This window comes from Tupaia chinensis, unplaced genomic scaffold (assembly GCF_000334495.1).
Source record: "Tupaia chinensis unplaced genomic scaffold, TupChi_1.0 Scaffold000161_1, whole genome shotgun sequence".
NCBI classification, from domain to species: domain Eukaryota; kingdom Metazoa; phylum Chordata; class Mammalia; order Scandentia; family Tupaiidae; genus Tupaia; species Tupaia belangeri.
The window spans coordinates 483,664-489,647 of NW_006159632.1; positions in this window are offsets into that span (position 1 = coordinate 483,664).

Below are 5,984 nucleotides of genomic sequence, written 5' to 3' on the forward strand. Positions count from 1 at the left end.
GGCTGGCGATCCTACCCCGCAGCAGCCCACTGGCATCTCCGCCCGTCGGCCACCCGCTGCCAGGGGCAATGGCTGGTTCTTGCGCCACCTCTCCCGTCTACGGTGAGCCTCCATGGCAATGGCTCTGTGCTGACAGGCTGTCCTCTGGACTCCATTCGGCATGAGCAGCTCTCCAGTGGCTTGGGGCGCTCAGTCTTCCTTCACCCACCCTCCAGCACATGGCATCTGCTTGGTGTCTAACGGGCATCCCAGCTGTTTCCAAAATGGGATCCTCATGCCCCTCAGTCTGGAGCCCATGCTGCCCCCACTTCCGTCCTCCCCCTGAACTCCACGGCAGCCCCTGCATCCCCGTGGTGCTTCTGTACCTCGGCTTGCAGGGCACATCTGAGCCCCTGGTGTCTCTGTGTAACCCACTCCACGCCAAGCTACCCTCGGCACTCCTGCACCTGCACTTGGGGCCCTGCTGTCCCGCCACCCTGGGCCGTGGCCACACCTGAAGGCGAGGACCCCATCTCACCCACCAGGTACATTCTCCTGGGGGCAAGAGAGGCCACCTTCGTCCCTCACCATGTGGAAGGCTGGACTCTCAGGACTTTCCTAGCCAGCAGCTCGCCGTCGAGGAAAACGAGGATAAAGAGAGAGGGGCGAGGATTTCTTGCAGCATCGGAGGCTGCCCCGGGTCTGTTACAGGGATTCTCAGGGCTGTTGGGGCCCAGGGTGCATGGGCGGCAGCACGGCCGTCCCCGCCACATGCCCTGTCAGAACATGCAGTCACGTGGGGAAGAGCCCAGCACGGACACCCACTCCACTCCACTCAGCAGGACTGGGGGCACTCTCCGGGAACGTGGGAACTGTCCTCCTCGGAGCTTCGCGTGGCTGAGGTGTGGGAGAGGCACCGACAGCTGTCGGAGGTGACCACACAGCTGGGGTCAGGGCCTCTGGGCTCCGACTCACCTGGCTGTCGGCCTAAATGCTATCGGGAAGCTGTCCTCTCCCTTCCCCTCCAAGCCTGGGGCTTAGTGAACCCTTCCTACAGTGGATGAATCATCTCTCTAAATTTATTTTATTATTTTATTTTATTTTGTTTAAATGACCCTGCTAAGTCACACATGGTCAGTTAGAAGGGGCTCGGTGCCATGCTCTGCTGAGTGGTCTGTACTGTCGCTGTCGCACCCTTAACAAAGCCTTAAACTGCACCAGGTCACACACAGGAGATGACTCTGGGCAGAGGACAGGGGCCAGGTGCCCTCAGCAGGACCCACTGCCCCGCTGCCCCAGGGTCGCACCCACACCACGGCCTTCTCCGTGCTGGTCACTTCCGGTGCCCTCATTGTCATGTCTTTGTGGACAGAAATTGCGTAAGTGTCTGGGGAAGGAGCGATGAGACCTGACATGAGGAGAGGAGAGTGGTGTGGGGAGGTGTGTCCTGTGGCCACCTGGGCTGGAAGGTGGGTCACTCCTCCACAGAACGACCTTTGATGAGGGGGCAGGGAACCTGCCTGAGCAAGCCCACGGAGGCAGGGAGCCCATGGAGGCAGGCACACCTCAGCATCTGTCCCGGAACAGACCTCTCTTCCCTTCACGGGGCTGTGGTCCCCAGGTGGTGGTGCGGGGCGGCGGGGAGGCCTTCCAGGGCCAAAGCCCTATGGGCTGTGACTGGGTCACAGGCGTCGCCTCACAAGTGTGTTAAAGCTGCCTCCGAGAACAGCGTGAGCTCTAACTCTCGTTAGAAGGGCCGGGACCGAGAGACCAGCAGACGGCCTCATGGTTGTTGTGGATGCCCGTGTAGTCAACTGCAGTTTGATTCCCAGACTTGGTGGCTTAAAACTCACGCCGGGCACGTGTGCATGCACGCCCAAGATCCCAGGAGAAGAGAGGAGAAGAGATTGCGGTGTGGCCATCCCTCGGGAGATGACTTCTCACTCTCTCTCTCTCTCACTATCTGTCTCTCTCTGGCAAATACATGTGCCCTAAGGCAAAAACCTCTTTAAGAAAAAAGGCAGGATTAGCCCCAGGAGATAGGGCTGCTATGAGCGGAAGCTGGCTGTCCAGCCTCTGTATGTCACGTTCCTCCCTTCCCGGCACCAGGGCATGCCGAGGGCCAGCCCACGTCAGACCTTCCCGCCATCAGAACTGTAAGCCACCGTCTCAGGTCTTTGAAAGCAGCACAGCTTGGGCCAGGATGGCGGGGGGTGCCAGTTACCAGCTGGCTACTTGGTGTTCCAAACCTCGGGGTTCACACTAGCTTGAGGGAAACAGTAGTACCGGTGTTTTAAAAGCAATTGTGTAAAGTTTCCCCAAGCAGCTCATGTAAAAATGACAAACTCGCATTTGTTCCATTCATTTATTAAAACGTAAAGTGGTGTCATTCACTGGGACTACTTCACGCCATGTTCTGTTTGAAAGACATTTTGGCTTGGCTTGGCATCTGCTGCTTGTTTGTTTTAGAGTGTTTCCCGTAGGACGTGTGCTCTCACCAGAGAGACAGAGAGAGACAAGAGAGTGCAAAGGCACTCCCTAGAGGGTGCCTACGCTGTGATCCCTTCTCCTCCATTCTCCTCTTGGAACTCTGGGCATGCACGCGCATGGGCTTGGCATGATTTTCAACCTCCAGGTCGAGGACTTGAACTGTGGAGGTGGCCATGTGGGATCCAGCCGCCTTCAGAACATGTGTTTTAAAAGCGGTGTAGGTGCAGAGAGTGTGAGTTCCCCACCCAGCTGGTCTGAGTGTCCATGCAGCGCTGTCACAGCAAGTTCAGGAGCTGAGAGGCACGAAGTTCTGAGACCAGAGTCGCCCTCAGGTTATTTGTGCGAAAAGGAGCAAAGTGCATCACAGCTCGAACATTCTGTTTGTTTTAGAGCAGGAAGTGGGTTGTGGGGCTGTCCTCCTGGAGCTGAGTTTTAAAGACCCTCACGCTTGTTTGACCTGACCCTCATCTCTTACAGATGGAGTACCTAGCAGGGAAGTGTGCCTGTTGAAGAGGAAAGACGGGTGCAGAGGCAGACCCTCCCTGGCTACCAGTCGCCCCACGAGGTCATTGTAGGGCTGCTTGGCCAGATCCTCAAGTACTGGATTTTCCCCAACTTCCAGCTTTCATCAACTCCAACAGAATTCTGCTCACGTTTGATCATCAGTGTCTGAGTCGCTCAGGAAGGTCCTGCCACGTTCTCGGGCCACTGGGAGTGGCACTGGCTCACTGTCCTCTCCCCACACTTGTCAATGGGCAAGGCAGTCCATAAGTGAGCACAGCTCTCTCTTGCATTGGCCTGTAATGATCTATTTGCTGGTGCAAGTGCACACTTGCCTGTGTGTCCAGCCATTGTGTTTCAGCTGTTGATGTGCAAGCTCACTTTTGGCCTCACCGGCGACGTGCTATTGTGAGCGCCGGGTACGTGTAAACCGAGGGTTTGCGCATTGTGCCATCCCCTCTGCCGGCACGTCTGGCTCCTGTGTTTCCATTTGTCCACGAGTTCCTTTTGCTTATCCCCTCCTCATCCCTCCCTCACAGGGGCCACTGCAAAGTGCGTGCTGTCTAGTTTTGTTTGTGTGTGTTCCTGTGCGAATGCTGTGCTTCTGCACACATGTGAGCTTAGGTCACATAAGTGCCATGGTGTGTTATGGGCCTCATTGTCCAGTTTTCCGTTCATCGCTATCGTTTTAAAGATTGGTCTATGATACTCACTGTTTATCTAGTCAATTGCTTCTGAATTTTGCAAAACATTCTGTGCACCAGTGCAAAAAATACTGAAATCTTTGGTAAATTATTCTTAGGAATGTATGCAATTGGTGGGCTGCCGGCAAGCTGACATGTTTCTGACCAAGCACGGCAACATGCAAGGTAAACACGTCTATTTCGTGATTCGTGTATGTTTGCATGTGTGTGTTATGTCATTTAATCGATCAGTTCATTCATAATTCCTTCTGGCCTCGACGTTAGTGTTCTGAAGCAGTCCCCGTGCACCCAGCGCGTACCATTGTCTACCTCGACGTTAGTGTTCTAAAGCAGTCCCCGTGCACCCAGCGCGTACCATTGTCTACCTCGACGTTAGTGTTCTAAAGCAGTCCCCGTGCACCCAGCGTGTACCATTGTCTACCTCGACGTTAGTGTTCTAAAGCAGTCCCCGTGCACCCAGCGCGTACCATTGTCTACCTCGACGTTAGTGTTCTAAAGCAGTCCCCGTGCACCCAGCGCGTACCATTGTCTACCTCGACGTTAGTGTTCTAAAGCAGTCCCCGTGCACCCAGCGCGTACCATTGTCTACCTCGACGTTAGTGTTCTAAAGCAGTCCCCGTGCACCCAGCGCGTACCATTGTCTACCTCGACGTTAGTGTTCTAAAGCAGTCCCCGTGCACCCAGCGCGTACCATTGTCTACCTCGACGTTAGTGTTCTAAAGCAGTCCCCGTGCACCCAGCGCGTACCATTGTCTACCTCGACGTTAGTGTTCTAAAGCAGTCCCCGTGCACCCAGCGCGTACCATTGTCTACCTTGACGTTAGTGTTCTAAAGCAGTCCCCGTGCACCCAGCGTGTACCATTGTCTACCCGGTTTACTCCAGTTTGTAAAGGCATCGAAGGGGAGGCGTGGATTTCACCTCATCCTTCGCGCGTCTAATCAATGTATGACCCAGTTTATCGACTAGGCCCTTGTTACATAGGTTCATGCGAACTCGTGGGAAGCTCAACCCCGTCAGCCCCACTCTGGTCTCGCTCTCACATCGCTGATCATTCTTCCCCGTTCACATCTGGTACGCTCCCCAAAATATGGAATTACAGCGTTGTTTACTGCCTGGTTGGACAGGGTAACTTTTTCTTTTCTTATAGTTGAAGATGGGGGAAGGACACAGCTTGCCTGACCTTACAGCCCTGGCATGCAGGGCGAACCCCGCGGAGCCCGAGAAGGGTAACTGCGGTACAGCCCCACTCAGGGTCCCGCAGGCTGGTTACTGTCACGGCCCTGTCCCAATTCCACATGGATCAGCTGTGGATTCCCGAGTTCCTGCAATCCATGACAGTTCCTCCATCTTCCTTCTCTTTTCTGACTCTGACCTTGCTCGAAACTTTATTTATTTCTTCCGAAAACGAGAGAGACACAGAAGGAGAGAGCCACCGCCATGACCCCATGGGGCTCAGACAGCTCCAGGGAGACGTGTCCAGGGGTATAAGCCAGGAGGTCCCCAGACTCGAACCTGGAACCCAGCCGAGTGGACTGCCTCGCCTTGCAGAGCTCTGCCCCTCACCACCATGCCACGGTCTGCCGGAACCCGTCCCTGACACTCATGGTGGTGCAGACCCGTGACTCCGCACTGCATCTTTCAGCTTGGGTCTGTCCGATCATCACCCGTGACCAGATCCAGATTACGCGCTTGGCAGCGTCACAGTGGTGCTGCGCCTTCCTGCCGCACACCCGCTACCTGGCGTGAATCCGGCTGCGTGGACATGGTGTGCGGGAGGTGTGGCTACCCTGCCTCCCCGGGGAACGTCATTGTTTCCTTCCTAATTTCAGCTGTAGCCGTACTTGGGAGAGGCTCTCTGACCACGCAGGCATGCTTGCCCTTACACTAACTCCGGCATGCACGGGGTCTCGCTTCGATGCGTTACTATGTGGTGGTCCCACGCTTTATTGCCCTCATTCCTTTCATATTCGATATTTGTCATTTTTGTGTAAGGAAGAGCTGTCGCTTTCGTTTATCTATTTATTCCTTCCTTTTTTTGTTTATATCACAATGTGCTCGTGGCTTCATTTTATGTCATAGGTTATCACATGGGTCGTGATGTGATTTATTTCTGCTTCAAATTGCTCCAACTCTGGCCACATGGGGTTGAAGCCTGTGGCTGTCCAGCTGCCCTCATCTTTTTCTGGCCCCATGGGGAGCACCAGGCTGCTCTGATGCCACCCTGCCCCGCTCAGGGACCCCTTCTCTTGGAGCCGGTTTCTTCCTCTGGGTGACCAAGGCCTGGGCCCTAGGGCTGCCCTCTGCTGGGG